Source organism: Gallinula chloropus, assembly GCF_964237585.1.
Source record: "Gallinula chloropus genome assembly, chromosome: 3".
Taxonomy (NCBI): domain Eukaryota; kingdom Metazoa; phylum Chordata; class Aves; order Gruiformes; family Rallidae; genus Gallinula; species Gallinula chloropus.
Genome location: NC_140087.1, coordinates 40,183,121 through 40,202,559, shown reverse-complemented (window position 1 = coordinate 40,202,559; position 19,439 = coordinate 40,183,121).

Sequence of the window (19,439 nt, the reverse complement as noted above, 5' to 3'; positions counted from 1 at the left end):
TGCAGAGTCGCACACAACTTGCCTTCATCCTCAGCAAAACACGTGGCCTTTGAGACAGTGGTCTCTTGTGAAGGGCCATTTTCCCCCAGGCAGTCTAAGACTGTCCCCCACACCACTCTTCAGAAGAGCAACTATGATCGTTTTAGATTAATTAAATGTAACCATTGGTAAGACCCTGATGTCTGCAGCTGTTTTGCATCTGTGATTTAGTATTATTCATGTGACGTGGGTAGCCAGTGCTGACTTAAAAAAACAGCAGTAATAGCAGCCAGAGACTTAAGAGGTCTTCATAGGATTTGTTTCCATGATTATCTTAATAACTTATGTCTATTTTATAATGAATCAACTGTCTGGATTTGTTTTCTAAAACCTTTCTTGCAGCAAAACAGATGGCCCTAGAATAGCCTTGCATTCCCTACTGTCCAGGATCACAGAGACAGCCAGGGTTTTGTTTTCTCTAGATTTAAACCTAATGAGCAATTCTGGACAGAAAATCAAGTTGCAGTAAAGGCAAAGCTCAAATGATGAAAAAACACGGGGATGATGTTTAAAATACCCACTTCCTCTTTTTCTAACAACTATAATCTTGTAACTATGCAAAAAATGGTCTGGAGCTAACTGGAGGGGAGCAAAAGCTAATGGTTGCAGTATTTGATTAACCAGGGTACTCAGCTCCATGAAGTGCATTGATTTGCAGATGTGTGCCCTTTTGGCAGCACTGGAGGCAGCTGTCTAAAATTCTGAAAGTTTGGGTTAAAATCTAGGCCACCCTATAAACATTCGGCCACATACTTGAAACAAACAAACAAAAATCACAAATGGCTTGGGTGTGGGTATTTTTTGTAATATATGAGCACTGTTCATACGCTCTGCAGAGGAAAAGAGAAGTCTCCGTGCCTGGCATCGCTGGTGTAGCTTTCAGTTCCTCTGCATGGAGCTGGTAATGCCTTGAGGGAATCAGGATTCATAGAGGAAAGTGGTATGTATTGGAGTGTGAGTGATGGGGCACAGGTAAATATCCCCTCTGCTTTTACCAGGAAACTCAAGCATTTAAGAACACACACACCCCCCCCCCACACACACACACCCCTGAAGTGTTTTCTGTTGTCTGGGAGCAGTTTGCCTGCTGACTGTGTCAGAAGGAATTTAAGAGCAAACATCAGAGTCCATAACAAACCAAGGCTCTGGCCAGGCCGGCCAGCCTGCTGCAGAGACTCGAGTCCCCGGCCTACCTCGGGGTTTGCACAGCACCCATGGCCACAGCAGAGGTGCACATAAGGGGCACAAGGAAACACGTGTACCCGCCTGGGCTGGCCCACGGCCACCCCAAGTCTGTTGCAGCACAGTCGCTACCTCAGCACTTGGGCTGTAGGAATATTGCCGGTGCCTGTGCGGAAAGCCTTGCTAAAATCGAGGTGAAGGACCACAACTGCTCCCTCTTGTCCTGTGCCCCAGGTCGTTGTTTGTCTGCATTGGAGTAGGATCCACCTTAAAAAAGGAAAACTAACCTTAGAAGTAAGTGCATGTGAAGGTGGGTGATTATATAATGCCTGGCAAGGATTTTTCTTCAGTCTGCTATTATTCTGCTCGTGTGAGTGACTGAGTGGGCAAGTGAGAGATGTTTGACTTCACAGCCCCGTCAGAATACGATACTCCTTCTCAGCACAGCACCCACCCAGTGTTTGAGCAGGAAGGCAACTCAGTGCCCAGAAGCAGGGTTCTGGGCTTGCTGGTCTTCTTTTGTTTTAATCGAGGATCTTGAATTGAAAGGCAGAACTTGCTGCCTCCTCTGACAGGAGGTGTAGGTGTGTTTGGCCCTGTACCATTACAGGAGCTATGGGAAATGACTGACAATGCTCTGAAAGCCGGGTGAGAGGTACATTCCCTAATGTGGTACACGCAGACCGTGATAGCAAGAACTGGCTCATGCTGGGAGCCCTGCCTGTCTGCTAATAGCACCCTTAATGGGGAGCATGAGAAAAGTTTTTCATAATAATACTATGGGAAAAAAATAAAAATCAGTTAGCTACAGGGATGCAATCTGACCGTGCTCTCCTACACTCTCACAGAACCCAAAATGCCTCTCTAAAACTTGCTGCTAAAGCCTCAGGCAAGATGTTAGCGGAGGAGAGCTGCTGACCTGATGCTGGTTGTCTCTCCTCTGCTCCCCTGTGCCCTCTCAGCAGCCTCAGCTCCCCAAGACGCTAGGCAATGCTCAGGCACATGGCACGTTTCTGAGTTTAAAGGAACAACATCAACTCAATCCACCCCTTTTGGGAGAGGATTCATTTGGAGTTTGTCCTGAGCTGAGCTGCTTCCACCACCCTCACCAAGATTTGGTAGATTTGGCAATAGCATTTTCCTGTCTCAAAGGTTTCCTGCCCAGCCTGTTGCTGAGGCCAGAAGGGATAATAGTGAAAGCTACCATGAAGAACTGCTATAAAAATGTAAAGAAATGGAAAAATAGTGAAATTCACAGAATCACAGAATCACAAGGTGGAAGATCATCAGGTCCAACCATTCCCATCCTATGCTAAACCATCAACCCTTTTTTTAAACACATCCAGGGAAGGTGACTCAGCCACATCCCTGGGCAGCCTGTTCCAGGCCCTGACAACTATTTCAGTAAAAATTTTTTTTCTAATATCCAATCTAAACCTGCCCTAGCACAGCTTCATGCCATTTCCCCTTATCCTATCTCCTGTCACCTGGCTGAAGAGCCCTCCCTTCAGGTAGTTGTAGGTGGTGATAAGGTCTCCCCTCAGCCTCCTCTTCTCCAGGCTAAACATCCCCAGCTCCCTCAACCGTTCCTTATATTATTTGCCCTCCAGCCCCTTCACCAGCCTGGTTGCCCTTCTCTGCACTTGCTCAAGCACCCCAATGTCCTTTTTATGGTGGGGAGCCCAGAACTGCACACAGTACTCCAGGTGTGGCCTCACCAATGCCAAGTACAGGGTCACAATTACCTCCCTAGACCTACTGGCCACACTGGTTTTGATACAAGCCAAGATGCCATTGGTCTTCTTGGCGGCCCAGGCACACTGCTGGCTTATATTCAGCCTTCAGTCAACCAACACCCCCAGGTCCTTATCTTCCTGGCAGCTCTCCAGCCAGTCTCCCCCAAGCCTGTAGTGTTGCATGGGGTTGTTATGTCCCATGTGCAGCACTCTACACTTGGCCATGTTAAACTTCATCCCATTGGTCTCAGCCCATCGGTCCAGTCTGTTCAGATCCCTCTGAAGAGCCTCCCTACCCTCAGGCAGATCAACACTTCCTCCTAGTTTAGTGTCATCTGCAAACTTACCGAGGGAGCATTCAATCCCTTCATCGAGATCATTGATAAAGATGTTGAATAAGACTGGACCCAGGACTGAGCCCTGGGGGACGCCACCCGTGACCAGCCTCCAGCTGGATTTGGTTCCATTCACCACCACCCTTTGGGCCCGGCCATCCAGCCAGTTTTTAACCCAGCTGAGGGTCTACCTGTCAAGGCCAGTGGCAGCCAGTTTCTCAGTCAGAATGCTGTGAGAAACCGTGTCAAAGGCTTTACTGAAGTCCAGGTAGACCACATCCACAGCCTTCCCCTTGTCCATTAAGCGGGTCACCTTGTCGTAGAGGTGATCAGGTTAGCTTGACAGGATCTACCTTTTGTAAACCCATGTTGACTAGGCCTGATCCCCTGGCCATCACACATGTGCTGCATGATAGCTCCCAAGATGACCCTCTCCATAATCTTCCCCAGGACTGAGGTCAGACTGACAGGCCTGTAGTTCCCCGGATCCTTCTTCCAGCCGTTCTTATATATGAGTGAATTGCATTCTGCCATCTCTCCGTGTGGAGACAGAAACTTAATAAACACTTTGGGCACAAGGGAGGGCAGAAGTAGCCCGTGTTGCTTTGCAAAACTCCCAGGGAGTGGCTCAGCAATTCAGCAACAATACTTGCCTCAAAAAATCAGACTTTTTTTTTTTTTTCAGGGGCCTATTTTAATCCCCACGTGGCTTTTTGAGGGCCTGCAAATGCATGCGTCAGCCCAGGGGGTGCGTGAGGCCTTGTAGGGGCAGAGGGGGATGGGAGTGGATATTAACAGTGGAGTCTAGCCATCCGACTGCTGGCAAAGCCTCCATATTGTGGTGCCGTGGCGTCAGGCAGGAGAGACACTAGAAGTGATGTGGTGGTTTACCCCATTTATAACAGTTGTGGTTGCTTCCAGTCATGAAAATTAAATATTTGTGAATAGATACTGAGTTATCTAAAGCGTTTTCATTTCAACTGCATCATCCCCCCACTTCTCCCCTGCCTCTTCCCTGAAATATTTGAGGTTTTGTGCATTTTGACTCGTGGCAGCGTATGCTTTGGAAGCACATCAGAGTGCTGAGGGCAGTTACAGTGTCCCCAGTAAGGCTGGGACTTCAACATTTTTGAAGTGAATTACAAATACTTGCTGATTGAGGTAAACACACGAGCTGTCAGCAATTGCCAGCAACTATCTTTTCCACGTCAACCACTTATAAGGGCAAGTGTGTTATAAACTGCTCTCCTTAAGCCTCTAATTAATTTTCCTAGCTTGCCCTTTGCATGGCCCTTGGAGGGAAATCAGTTCTGCCAATCAGGTTTTGGCCTCCTGGGTAGCCTGGAAACCTCTTTGAGCATTATCCGCAGAGGCAGAGGGGTCAAACAGGGCAAGGACAGCAGCAGGCACCAGTCACATGCCTCATCTTCTTCTTCTGGCCCAAAGAATATGTAGACATAGCTCTTTGTTGCCATTTTTACTTTGGTTTTTTTTAAAATGCCCTGAACCAAAGTAACATGGCTATTCATCTCCATCTCCCACAAACACACGTGTCAGGAACAGTGAATAGTTTCATTTTCAGGTACTTCACGAGAAGTGTGTTGCTGTTTTTTTCTTGGTCTTTCAGAGAGGAAGAAGCATTTCATGCACTTAACCACTGGCTTTGTGATCAACAGTGTCCATGTTTCATCTGCCCCAGGGTGCTGCCTTTCACCTACCCTGGGGTGCTGCTGCTGTTGCAGCATTTGCCTTGCGTGAGGACCACCTTCCCTCCGACCTTTGGGACAGCCCACCAGGGTGACAGGGACAGGGAAGGTGGTCCCCCATGAGCGCAGTGTGGCCACCTCGCCTAGCAGACAGCTTCCCCAGGGACACAGCCTGGCCCCTGCCCTGGTAAGAAGGGTACTGCCAACTTTTTGTGACAATTTTATCCAGTTGCTAAGCAACTGGGTCCCAGGGACACATATACAGTGAAAACAAACTGCCCCAAGGGAAAGGACTTCGCTGCTCTGGGAGGGCCCTCCCCTCCCTGCTTCCCGCCCAGGGTCTTCCTCTGCCCTTCTTGCTCAGGTGTGAAGGATTCCGTGGGGCTGCGCAAGGGTCTGTCCTATGACCAAGCGATGTTGAAGCAATGTCGACTGTAGATGCAAGGCTCTGGGGAGGGGCTCTGGCAGCCAGGGTCCCCGCTGAGCTGCCTTCTCTGCTCGAGGGGGTGGCAGCTCACGCCTGCCTGCACAAGGCTGAGTGCACAGACCTGGCTCTTCCAGCACCGTGTCTGTGCAGGGCTGCATTAAGCACCGCTGGAGCCGGAGGGCAGAGCCGTGTCCAACTCTCCAACCCAGCATTCAGGAAACAGTTTCTGCTCCTCTCAGCAGTTCAGCATTTTGTAGCAAGCGTTCTCCTTGTGTGTCCAACCGAACCAGCAAATCACAATTTTAAATGCTTGCATACTCCTTCCTCAACCCCTGACCTCTTAAAGGATGGGTTTGTTTCAGCGCAAAGCAGACCAGCTCCAGCACAGGGATCAGTGCAGACCCATACCACCACACAGCTGTGTCTCATATCACAGTGGTTAGAGCAGAAACAGGAGATCTGGGCTTAAAACCCTTCAGAAGTTGAAATAACATTTACCCTTCTCCTGTCTCCTCGGGCTGTTAGACACTCAGCCTTCCTGCATCAGTTTACTACTCGAATCAAAGGCGTGAGCCATCCGGGAGTTAATCTGTGGGACCTTTAAAAAGCGCATCCTTTCCATGCAGCAAGCAAAGGTGGGATGTGCCATACCTCAGCAGAGAATTTTAGGACACACTACTGTGTAGCAAAATCACTTATTGTACAAGGGGGCACCAATACAGCTCCCCTGGGACGCAGGCACGCTGTACTACAAACCCCTTGCTCATCCAGCAGAAGGCTGCCGGGATGGGCATCAGCATCTGCTCCAGCATCACAAAGGATTATCTGGTGCTGCAGAGCATGGATTTATCATGACTGATCCCGTTTATTTCCTAGAGGACACACCAAGTGACTGAAATAGAAATGGGGTCAGCAATTAATAGAGTAGCCCTCAGTCACTGCCACCATATGTTGATATGATGATGGCTGGTTTACATATTTCCCTGATAAATAGCTTACTGAAGGTTTTAGGGTCAAGGAGAGTGGAGACAAGACTTGAGGGACCACTGTACAGAAACGTCCATCCTCACAGATTTTTTCTCCAGCAAGAAAGCATGCGTAAATATTTCTCCTGTTTTGGGGAGGGTTTCTTCATGTTCCTGGGGAAAGGAGTGGATGAGCCGCAGTCAGCCGCAGCCCTGAGTCAGCTTTCTGCCCCACCAGACTCAGCTGAAGAGTGCCTGACTGTATTGCTTGCAAAGACGTCATATAAGCTACATTGTCTTGAACTGGGGTAGGCAAACATTTGGGCATGAGAAAAAGGTTGAGAAGTGTCTTTATGAAGGTGCCACAATGGCAGTGACCCAGTGCTGGAACCAGGAGCTCTGGGACCTCTTTAGTAGTGCCACCACAAGGGCTGTTTCAGCATTTGATCCTGTTAACAAGTCCAGCTTTCTCTGCAGCTCACGGGTAATACCCCTCCAACAGACCCCACGGCACTCAGAGAGAGACGTTCTTCCTTCCCAAGACAGGAAACATCAAGCTTGTCAAAGCACTTTTCTGAGCCAACAAGAGCTACAGTGGAAGAATTTTGATCAAAACCAGGTGAAGGTCTGGCTGGCCAGCTGAAAAAGAGCCACGGTGCAGTCTGCAGAGTCCCTGGGGAAAGACATGCGCTCAGTGTGAGGAAAATGAGTGCTGGGCTGAGTGGGACGTGGTGAGCCCGCAAGGATCTGGGGAGTGATGGCTCCCTCAGCAGCTCGCACCACGATCCACAAACATTTCATTGCAAGTCTGGCTTAACTGGGTGGTGATCCGTTTTGCCTAGCTCACTGGGGAGCAAATGTGCTGCTGCCTCCTGCCAGCATGATGAAAGTGTGCAAGCCATGAACGGACGCAGTAGTCACAGGTTTAAGCATTGGGAAGCAGAAGCAAAGGCTCCATCCCCACCCTGAAGGACCCAAGGAGAAGAGAGCTGTTTATCGAGGGGGATGAGAGTCCCACAAAGCAGACTGACATGGAGTAACAACAGATGAGGCAAAGCAGCTGGGAAAAGCAGCTCTAAAGATGGGAGGTTATTGGGGGGCTGTCCTCATTACTTCAGTCTATGAAGTGAAGACTCCCGGTAAAACCATTTACCCGGATTAGGTAAACACCTACGTACAGCACTGGAAAGAAACTTTCCCAATCACATACACATTTTGCACTCAATGTCGTGCTCTTTCAGGCATATCATAGAGGGCAGCCATCTAACTTCTGAGCTGCCCAAAAACAGATGCCTGTTTGGGTGTAAAAATACCCTCTCACGGTGTCAAAGCCCATTTGAAGAGCTGTGTGCATGGGAGCGGCTTTACTGCTGGCATGCAGCCACACTGCACCCCAAACACCCCAATGAGGATGCTGTGAGCAGCTGGTTAGGCAGCGGCTGGACCCCTCTGCTGTGGATGATGCAGGAATGTACCCACAACGCCCAAGGTACAGGGACAATATGCCTGCATAAAGCAAATGCTGCCCTGTCCCTATTTCCCTCCATAGACCACAGCAAATTTCTCCAGCAAGGTGCCGTTACCATGCAACACCTGGGGTCTAAGATGGCCTAGGAGGCACCGGACAGGGTACTGCTGCCCTGGTTATGGGGGTAAAGACAGAACCTGTGGTTCAGGATCACTGAAAAGATGCTCTGTGCCTCATGTGGGGTGGAAATCACTCCAGTGCGGTTCAGAATTTCAATTTGCATTAGAAAGGCGCCTTCCATGCTGGCAGCCTTTACAGTTCTGCTGTCAGTGCCACAGAATTTCAACTTCTCCAGAAGCCTCTGAGAAAGTGAGAACTGACAGCTTTTTTACTGGAAGCTTCAGCTTTTATGATTGCTGAGAATGTCTAGAAAAATGGCATTTGAGCAAGCCTGAAAGCTTCAGAAACCAGAATACAAATAAAGATCAACCCCAGTCTAAATGCAGTTGATAATTTTAGTGGCCCTCTCTCATGGCTTGTGAAGGCTTCGATGTGTTGCCACTGCTCCTGACACGAAATAACCCTACACCAGCTTTGTTTACAGGCAGGGATTTCCTTCCCTAATTAATCATTGAAAGCGTTCACACACTTAAGTCTTCAGAGCTGTTAATTTAGTAGTTTCCCTGATTGCTAACAACACCAAGCTACCACAAGAGAGTGAATCAGTGGCCTGAAGACCTCTGAAGACCTCTGAAGACCTAGCATTATTCTTCTAATGCTGCATCATTTAACCAAGTGGTATTCCCTTTCTCCTCGCAGTATCTCTCCTCTTGGGCAGCTCTCAGGTGCACGAACATGGAAAGCCACTGCTTCAGACACGTGTTAAAATATATATATATATATATTTTGGTGGATATACTTTCTATAAAATATCCTATATAAAGGTATTTCTTCTGTATACACACAAGCTTTATATACACATAGGACAGCTTGTATATAAGGCTTCAATAACACCCCCCGGTAGCAAGGCAGTTGGTCCCCTAAAGGTACTGATAGCCAGCTTTCAATTCATCATGCATGGATTATCCAGTTTCACAGTTAACTGTGGAAGGGTCCCGAAGCCCCAGGCCTGCTGCTCTGCACAGACAGTTGCCAGGCAGAAAAGAGCAAACAGAGCTACCAGCAAAATGCCTTTTATTTTTTCCAGTCAGTCCCTTTGCTGCATAAGTTGGTGAAGCCTCTGCTACGTGGTCAGTCTCCCCAAAACAAGGAACCAGCTGTCCATCCCTATTCCTGAAGGATGCTCTGCACCCTGCAGGTATTTGCTGGGGTTTTTTGTGCTTCATCCTGCATGTACGTTGCACACATAGATTTATTCTCAGTTAATTTTGCATTAGACAGCAAAACAAAAATACCCCAGGCATCTTTGCCTCGTTTTACATAATTCCCAGTCCCTGCAAGCCTTGGACACCTTGGGTAGCCATATGCTGAAGGCAGGTGTCTGCAGCTTCACTCAAAATTATGTTTGAAAGTCAGTGCTTAACCCTTCCCATCTGAAAGGCAGCTTTAGGCTGCTTTAGTTCTGCACCGATATGCAGAAGAACTTTTACACAGTGAGGGTGACAGAGCCCTGGGACAGGCTGCCCAGGGAGGTGGTGGAGATCTCTGGAGATATTCAAGACCCGTCTGGAAGCTTACCTGTGCGACCTGTCCTAGGGAACCTGCTTTGGCAGGGGGTTGGACCCAGTAGTTTCTGGAGGTCCCTTCCAACCCCTACAAGTCTGTGATTCTGTGATTTAGGCAAAGCGGCATCGATTTAGATGCCTTAGGAAGGTATGCTGTGACCCAAGAGGGCTTTCAGTGCTCCTGGGGCTAAAAGCAGACATGCCAGCTGTGTTCTGGCTTGGGTAGCACATGGTGCCCTCCTCTGCTCCACCTGGCCCCAATGGCTGTCAGATGCTTTTATTGGTGGGTGCTACCTCTGCAGGACACCTCTGTGTGGGAAATGCTTTTGGGGTGCTGCTGGCAACCTGGCCAGCCACAATTTTGTGCTGCAGCAACATCCCTGCGCAGGCTCTGGCATGAGGCCTATCAAAGCGTGGGGACATCTACTCCACCAGTAGCCCATGCCTCCAGCTAGTGCCCACAAAGACATCTCGGTCACCATCTCAAGTGCCAAGCTTGCAGGCAAAGACTGGAGTGGGGGTACCCTGCAGCAGTGCCTCGATCGCTGCAGCTCGGCTGTCCGCAGCTCGGCTGCCCACAGCTCCCACCCCAGCTCACCCCTCCACCACTGGAGCAGGAGGAGGCACTTCAGGGTGGAAGCCCAGCCCCGTCGCGAAAAGGGACGGCAAGGAACTGGGCTGTGCCGCAATCTGCTCTGGAGACAGTGTGACAGATGGGGCTGGCCCTGACCCTCAGCGCTTTGCTGAAAGGGAAAACAGATTCTCAGCGTTCCGCTTGCTGCTACCAAGAGCAAGCATTTCTAAGCCCCAGTTTCTTGGCTTTAAAAATATACATTTAAATTTGTTTACATCCTGCTGGCGCTTGGTGTCCTTCAGGACCGTGAGTGCCCCTTCCCCACAGCCACCCAGGCGCAGAGGCTGCGGTCTCCTGCAGTGACCGGGCATGGGAAGGGAACACGCCTTGCGCACAAATGCATCGGCTGTAGGTAAGGGCCTCTGGACTGAGCGTGTTTCGCAGGTAGCTGGTTGCGAGCACTGAGGCTGGTGAACTCAAAAGCACTTTTAAAAGCACCAGAAATGACTTGGAGCCTAGGAGTTTTCCAACAGCAGAGCTTTGGATTAGTTAAAAATCCTCCAGTGTACCCCAGCGGTAACAACTCACGTGCCACACACTTTTCCTCTGCCTTTGCTTTGGTTAGAATCATAGAACATTCAGAATTGGAAAGGACCCATGAGGATCATCAAGTGTAATTTCTCTGTTCATAACACTGCGTGTGATGCATGTGCTTGCACATCCTGCCCCGTCTTCTCAAGTCATTCTGGTAGCTCAGATCCGGGTCTCCCCCATCTCAGGGAAGTCTCTGCCCTTACCGGGCCAGTTCGCAGCCATCCAGCCCTGCACAGGTGGCTCAGCTGTGTGAGCGGAGCAGGGAATTGAGCCACAATCACCCATGTGTGCCAGGAGGGAGCTGGAGCTCTTGGGTTCTGCCTTGATCTGCTGCCTTTTTTTTTTTTTTTAATTAACTGTGAAATACCTCAGCCCCATCTCGAGGCAGTAGAGAGCTCTGAAATGCCAGATTTTGCCCCTTTTGTGGGGCAGGAACCTGCTTCACTCCCCCACCAGTCACAGTGCCCAAGCCCCATTTCCCTGGGGTGGGTGAGGATGTGGGGTGGGCATGGTGCTGGCCTGGAGGCTGAGATAATGGCAGGTGCTGGCAATCACCTCTCCCAGCCCTGTGGGAGCCACTGGCAAGTGTGGCTCCCCTGGAGCCTGTGTGCTTCAGTAGGGTGCTGGTCAGGCTGGGCTGTGTGCCCTGGGAGAGCCAGAGCTCTGGTCCTTAGTGGTCTGCGGGCTCACAGTGGTGCAAAGACAGGGAGAAGCCACAGAGGGGTCAGGATGGATGGGTGTTGCTGGCTGCATGTGGCAAGTGTGATGGACATCGTGAGGGGGACTGCTTTCCGAAATGCAGAGTGCAATGGGTTCTACAAAAACATGGTTTTAATTGGAAGTTTAATAATTTACCCCTCCCCCCCCCCCCCCCCCGCCCCGATATTTCTACTGCCTGACCACAACCAGTGTTTAAAATTAGCTTCCCTGGATAAAGACATTTTTGTCATATTTGGGACATTCCTAGCCCAACACTGAAAGCCAGCTGTTTGGGCTGGGTTACGGAGACAAATCTGTTTGCAACTATACTGATCTGGCATCGTTAGCCCTGGAGTTAATGGCTTTTTTATCTGTCTACATCCTATGCTCATTTTTTCCACACTAAGGGAGCGCCAGAGGAAGCACTGCGAGGGCTGTGTAATTAAAGCCAGAAGTGCCTCCCGGTGAACTGGGCTGTAAACGCTAACGGCGTTTGGAGCACACGCAGCGCCCGGGGGGACTTGCTGCGAATGAACTGAGGAGGACTCGGTGCTGGTGACTTTATGGATTTTAACTGAGTCTCTGCAGTTGAGAGGACTTGGGGTTTGGTTTTTTTTTATGTCAGCTGAAGTCCTCTGGAACTGCGGTCACTGGCTCCTGGGCAAAACCTGAGAGTTCAGAAGCCCCCCCCGATTTTGATGTTTATCATCATGTAACTTCCCTTACCAGAACATTGCCATTACAACCCAGTTTTTCCATCTACTCTTCTGTCTCTACACCAGTAAAAGTCATTTGACTTCAGGGAGTGGTGTTGGAGTAAGAAAGGAGCTAGTCTGCCGTGTGAGGAAAGGGCAGTGGGACGCTGGCATGGCCCCCCATGCTCACCTCTGGGCTGATGCCAGCAGAGGGACCCAGGGCTGGCTCTGCTTATCTCTGGGCTCTGCACACTTTCAGGAGGAAAGAAAGATGTTGCAAAGGACAAAAAGAAGTTATTTAAGGAATGCCCACAAAAATCCAGTGGTCTCGTAATGACTGTGCTTTGCAAATGCTTCTGTGCCTGGTTTTCCAGGCACGCATGAGAAGTTTGATCGTGGAGTTTTAAACTGAAAGTTTTAGGAAGATTTGCTGTAACCAGAAAAGCCTTCAGGTGGCCCGGCCACCGAGGTGCTTGCTGCAGGGATGGGGGCTTTGGCAGGAAGGCAGAAAACTGGGAAGCAGACAAGAGCTCATGATGAAATGCTTTTCCGTGCTGAAGGCCATGGGGATCACAGTGGTGGGCTGCAGCCGGGCTCTGGTGCCCACCTTACAAGCTTCTGACAGCTAAATGAAGGGAAAGCATCCCAGTCTGGCACTGGGCCTTTTGCTAAGCTGCTCAGCAGTAACAAATGGCTGCCGGGGAGCAAGCCAGCAGCCTGGGAGGGGAAACCTCCCTTTAAAAGGGCAAGCCTAGTGCTGGAGCAGGCTGGTCTGGGGGTGGGGAAGCCAGTGCCCACCTTGCCAGCTCCTGGTTCCTGCGCCATCTGTCAACACCAAGCCCAACCTAGAGCCCTGGAGAGCCCAGGTAACTCCAAATGGACACAACTGGCCTAAACTGGTGACTGCTTGGGGAGGGGGAGCTGTCAGCCACCAGATCATGGCTGTAGGCCCAAAGGACCTGGTTTGGTGCTTGGGCAAGTTCCTGCCATGCTGTGAATTGGGGGAGCAAACATTGGTCTTTGTGGAGACGCGTTGGACATGTCAGTGACGAGAGACCGCATGGGGCTACAGGGTGGAAGTTGATTCATCTGAGACACAAGCAAGTTGGCTTGCTTCCAGCCAGCACTGGTTTTGAACCAGCTGATGGAAAGGCCATACAGGAGCATATGTTACTCTTGGCTAAGCTTGTTCTTAGTCATCTCTGCTCCTGTAACGTTATTGGTGAAATCTTAGTGATGAGGAGCTTCCCCAGGGGCTGCTGTGGGATTTCCACATGGTCAGTTGAGTCGATACCACAATTAATGGGTCAGCCTAAAGTTTGGGTCCAGGCTGGTGGTACAACTTGGCCAAAGATTGGGCATTTGACATGGTTTGATCTGGAATTTTTTTCCCCCTTCCTCAACTCCTTTTAGGGGTTTCTGGAGAAAGTACAGCCAAGATCTGCATGAAATTTAATACGCCAGGTGCTCCTCAGAGAAAGTAAGTACCTAACACCCAACTACGTTATTAAACTGTCTTGCAACTTGCCATCATCTTGCCAAGGTGACACTGCACGACTTTGGTGACAGCAAGCCAATTCCCGTGGTGGGATGAGAGTCAGAGAGGACAAAACAGAGGACAAGCACTAAGCAGTACTCCTGTGCTGGCAGGGCAGTGGGCCAAGAAACTCTCATCTGTTGGTACTTTTGCTGTGACTCTGGCCAGGCTCAGTTTCTGGAGCCAGCCAAGCGTCTCAGACTGCAGGGCACGGGATTTACTGAAGGGCTCAGAGGCAGCAGCACAGCCCCGGGCAGCAGCTACTGGCAGCTCAGTCCCTCCAGCAGCCACCAGTCGCTGCCTGCACTGCTGCCAGCCTGGTGGGAGCTCCCAAGTGCCCCGATCCACCGGCAGCAGCTCAATCAGTTTCTCCAGGATGGAAAAGTGAAGAAGAAAAGAGGCAAGCTGCAGTCACTGGCCACCAGCGTTTGCAGTATTTTGCGCTCTGGAGGAACTGGGCTACAGCCAAACAGGGATGGAAGCCAAAGGGTTCAGTACAATGCATGGGCCAGAGACGGGTTTCTTAAACATAAACTTACAGGCATACACTAGAAGTTTCCTTCTTGGCAGATGTACGCTCTGAGAAACGTGGCAAGGAGAGCAGGATGTTCAGTCACCCTTTAATAACAAACAGCTGTAATAAAGTCCGGGCTTCCTACAAGTCAAAATAAATTTTGCCACCAAGCTGACTGGAGCCAGCGCTACAGCTCATGTAGCTGGGAAATGTCAGAGAGGAGAGGACCCACGCAGGGAATTTTCTCCTCCTGTATGAACTCTATTCCTTCTTTCATCACCTTTCTTCTCCCATCTTCATCACGACGCTGCAGGCCACTGCATCTTTCTGTATCAGCTGGTAGTTTACAGCAACAAAAATACCCCTTGTAACGTATGTGACATACTTTGCATCTAGCTGCAAGTGGGACATTTTCAAGGGATGCCTTCACACTGGTGGTGGGACTTCAGAGAACGAGCCCAGGAGATGAGCGGCCAGCTGAACTTCAGGGTCTTGCCACTTCTGGTAAGAAAGGAAGCTGAGGCTGGGGTCAGGTCCTTGTGCAAACCTCTGGTTGGTGACTGAAATCATTGAACCATCCAAAAACCATGAGAGACTCTTTCCCTCCCCCACCTTTTTTGTTTGTTTTCATTCCCTCCTTCAATTTGGCGACCAAGTGTTAGAGGAAAATTGTGGTAAGCTATTTTCAGGACAGCTACATGGTTTTTGACTTGGCATCCCAGTAAAATCCTGACCTGCCAAGGGCATTTAGCCCTGTATCCTGGTCCTGTATGAGGTCCAACTTTCACAAGGAGCAGATAAATGTTGTGATTTTGAGGTTGCCTAATGGAATCTTTTGCCCCAGAAGACATTCAGAGTGAAGTCCACAGTGATGCCTACAGAAAAAATTAGTAAGCTTTAAAAGTTATGTGAAGGTGAGTAGAGACACAGCTGCCAAGCTTCACCCAAGTCCAGCTCATGGGTAATGGGTGGTTGCACACTGCAGCAGCTGACCTTCTGAACACACGCGCCAAACACATTAACTTGTCCTGGCAAGAAAACCAGGCTGCTGGTGGGGAGGAGGATGATCTGTGGCCTGTCCTGTCAACAGCACAGAGAACAGGAAGGAGCAATGTCCCTGGGAAGAGGAACTGAGGGGACAGAGGGTGTGTTGAAGGAAAGGGATAAGCAGAGATTTCCTTCTCTGCTCCATTAGGATGGAATAAACTCGCTCTCAGACCAGCATCCTTTGGGTGCCATTCAGTACCGCTGGGCAACTGCTGGATTAAGGATGCACATAGGTCTTGTGATTGTCTCCCACCTCATGTTCATTGGCTCTAGAGGGGGCTGTCAGAGCTCTCCAGATGGTGGGAGATCGGCAGAAGATCTAGATCCTCTCTGTGAACTACTTGGCTATGTTACATGCTGAGCTGTAAAGCTCCCTTTGAAAAGGGGGCAGTAACAAGAGATTTTAAATAGAAATGTAGATGGTGTCCTGTTGAGAAGAATCAGGTGTGTCCAGCTTACCTGCTTTGTGAAGGCTCTCACTGGCATTAACTCATTAACTTACAGATGTGGGACAGCCACGTTATGGGTTTGTCCTCACAGTGACAAGAACATACCGATTCAAGAGGGTCACAAGCAGACTTGGACAGCAAACCCCAGGGCCTGCCTGTGAGCAATGCCTGCAAAGTCGGGTTTGTATTTGAGACGTGACTTGCCAGCTCTTTGGGAGACGCTGTTGCTGAGCGATCGCCAGGACCCTGCCTGCTGGGTGCTGCTCCAGCACACGCAGCCGTGCCCTCAGTCACCTGTGCTCTCCAACCCTCCGCAACCAGTGACGGGAGTGACGGGTTCATACATTGATCGCCACCCTTCGGCAGCAGCCGCAGCGTTTGCTACCCTGCAAGTCCCTACGCAGTCGCGACCCCTCCCGCCCGCACGTGCCGGGACAGCGCCCAGATGCTGCGGGTTTGCCGTTACTGGAGAGGACTTTGGAAAGTTAAGACAGAGCTTAAACAAGACTGAAGTGATCTATGCGTAGGCCAGACCCTAAGTGGCACACCACCCCTTAACTGGCTGTGTGGTCTCTCCAAAGCAAGTTCTTCTTCCAATGCCTTTTTAGCTGTTGGTAGAAGTTCTGCTGAAGCATTAGCCGAGCTGTTTTTCAGAGCACGTTTCTGGAAGAAGCGGATGAGGGCACGCGCAGTAGAACTGTCCTTGCAGCTGCACATCTAGTTCTTTTTCACTTTGAGAACCTGCTGCATAAGACAACAAGCAGACAGTGAGGCTACCCAGTGGCCCCTGCTTGCATTTTCCGGCTTGTGACACACTTTCAAAACGTGTCCACAACTGCCACCTGAAACTGCCTCAAAATTTGTCACTGCCAGCTCCAGCCACTGCAGTGACCGTGCCCATGGGGAACGACTCCCTTCTGTTGCTTTGCCCACGCACACGGCTCTTGCTTTGCCCCACCCTTAACCCACCCAAGGAGTTCTCTCGCTCTTGCCCTTCTGATTCTCCCCATCCTGTCTGGGGGAAGGGAGCGAGCAGCTGCATGGTGGTTTTGGTTGCTGGCTGGGGTTCAACCAGGACACAGTTTTCAAGTTCCTCCAGCAATATTGATCCAGATACTGTTTTGGATTACTTGAAGATACTGTGTGTGTGTGCACGCACATGTATTAGGTTTAAGTCTATCTCAGTGAAGTACAAATAGATTTTAGTCTTTATAAAAGGTCCCGAATCTCATCCTGTCCCCAGCTGTCAGATAAAATGACAAAGCAAAGATACTTTCCCCCAATAGTCTTGCTTAAAAGCTGCAGCATATTGATTTTTTTTTTTCCTCTGATCTGAAAAATTCAGTTTCTAAATTCTAAACCAGACCAGACTGTTCTGGGCTGCCACTCATGCAGATTCAAGATGACCCAAGCAACGTTGATGGCACTGAGGAACGCAGAGGATAAAGGACAGCAGAGAAAGCAGCACGAATGCCTCATGTGTTCTATTTAAAGTGACTTTATTAAAACATTGTTAATATAAAATGTGACCAAGTACAATTTTTTTGTTGTTGTTTTTGTAAGAATGTTTAATAAAAACATATTAAAAGAAAGAAGGAGCATCAACTCTTGTCAAAGCACAGGAAAAACCTACCAGGATAAGTAAAAAGTTCTGCAGCATGTTCTACCAGCTGGTCCCAATGTGTACTAGGGTCGAGTTGGCTGACGGAAGAGACAGGCAGCCCAAGTTCTTCCCTAAGAAGCTTTACTGTGTTTAGCAGAGGTTTAAAATAGCCCTCCTCAACACCAGGAGACTTTGTTTTCAGGATTAGAACGCACACCTTTATATTGGCTCTACAGCTTTGCAGCAGCTGAACGCACAGAAAGCTACAATTCTCTGGTACCTGTGAAAGCTGGGTTAATGTTTGTGAGATGTGAAAAGGAGGCGCAGACAGTACTAATTCTGCACCTCAGGAACGTGAGCTGAAGTAGTTCTAAGAGATATATTGATGCTTGATGTTTGGTAGCAAATGCTAAAAAAGGTCAGGTGAGGAAAGAAAAAGAAACAAAGGCGTCAGAGAAGCCCAGGCTGGTAGAAACAAGAAGGATTTTCTCAACTGCTGAATGCAGAGACAATACCCACGACTCGCAGGAGTTTGTACGTCTCAGGAAAGACGTGAAGAAGCTTTCGGAAGGCTACGAATAAGGCTGTGCTGTGACTTCGACTCTGTGGCAATCTTCCTCTTTAGCTATGAAATCGTTTAAGAAAACATTAGAAAAGCCAGAGGGTTTGGGCTTGGTGGTTCTACTTCTTTGGGAGTTGGGGAGGGAGGGGGGTTGTACCTCACAGCCTTCTCCTTAAAAAGCAACTACATTTTAATGCTCTGTCTGCATCCTCTGCTTGTTCAGAGCAAGCAGCACACCAATTAGAGCCAAGGATTCTTCTTCCAGGACATCTCAAACTCCTGCTGCAGCAGCCAGGAGAAAATCCCACAACTTCCAATTCTGCACATTCAACTGCTCCCGGCACTGAACCAAACATCAAGTGCTAATCCATGAGAAGCCTAGCACAATTACGGTGACTTTCTTATAGCCTTGGATGGGACCCACTAGAGCCCTGTGTTTTGCCTTCTACCCCAAACAAATGCTCTGGGACTATCGCTGAGGTAAAGGGAAAGGTCAAACCTTTGGCATTGGAGCGGACCAGTCACTGGCTGTGCGCAGGGGGAATTAAGGCTTCAAGGTGAGGAAAACACAGTGAGAGTCAGTGTGTAAATCATGCTGCATTTCAGAGACAACAGATTCAAATGACAGCTAGTCTTGTTCTCTACATTTTAAACACCAAACAAAGATCATTCAAAAGCAGAACTTGAGGCAAGTCTGCTGAGGGCCACCTTGAGATGCATGTCTGCACCTCGGGAACAACTGTAACCCAGATGTTGGATGCTGAAGAGAATGTACCCACAAGAGGAAAAAGCACCAAAGTTGATGAGTCCTTGAGACGATAAGCTGCTTAAAGAACAAAGGAGCCTCATACTGCTATGTCCTCCCAAAAACATAGTGGTTTCCTGACACAACGATGACCTACACTCCAGCAATTCCCTGTGCTGTACTTCCAGCACTATGTTGAAGAGTTACGCTCTACAGTAAGGAGGCAGTGAAATCATTAGGCCCGTGTTCCCTGAAGACAGTTTCTCCCACTCATTAGGCGGTGTCCCGTTCCCCTCCACCCACCCACCCCCGAGTCCTTAAGCCAATGACCAGAGACACCAGCCGTTGCCCCTGGCCGTTTCTCTAACATGCTTACGCTATTTTAGCAGATTTGTAGGGTACAAACACGGTGCTTTTTTGGATCCGTCGTTCTGGCAAAGCCTTTGCCCTCTTCAAAAGAAAAGTGTTTTCAAATACGTGGTACTAACGTTACTTTCAAACTAACTGAAGTACAGAAATCAACGCGATTCTCCCGTAGGATTACTTCTCACACTGTTTTTGCGAGTTATCTGAAGTACAGAATTGTTTGCTTATCTGGAACAACCATTGCATGTGCAACACTATTTCTCACAAGCCATGCTAGCAAGGTTTCGACTGAAAACAGCCATCTGGCCCTGTAGGTTCCATTTCTAGGATACAGAGACTCTTGTTTTTCTTCAACACCTGTATGGTAACTTCTCCCATCCTCTCAGTACAGTAGCTACTAAAAATTGTAACAGATATTAAAAAAATATCCAAATGAAACCACATTTCTATCACTGTTTAAAAAACAAAAAACACATAATGGTATTACAAAAGTTTATACAAAGGCAACATT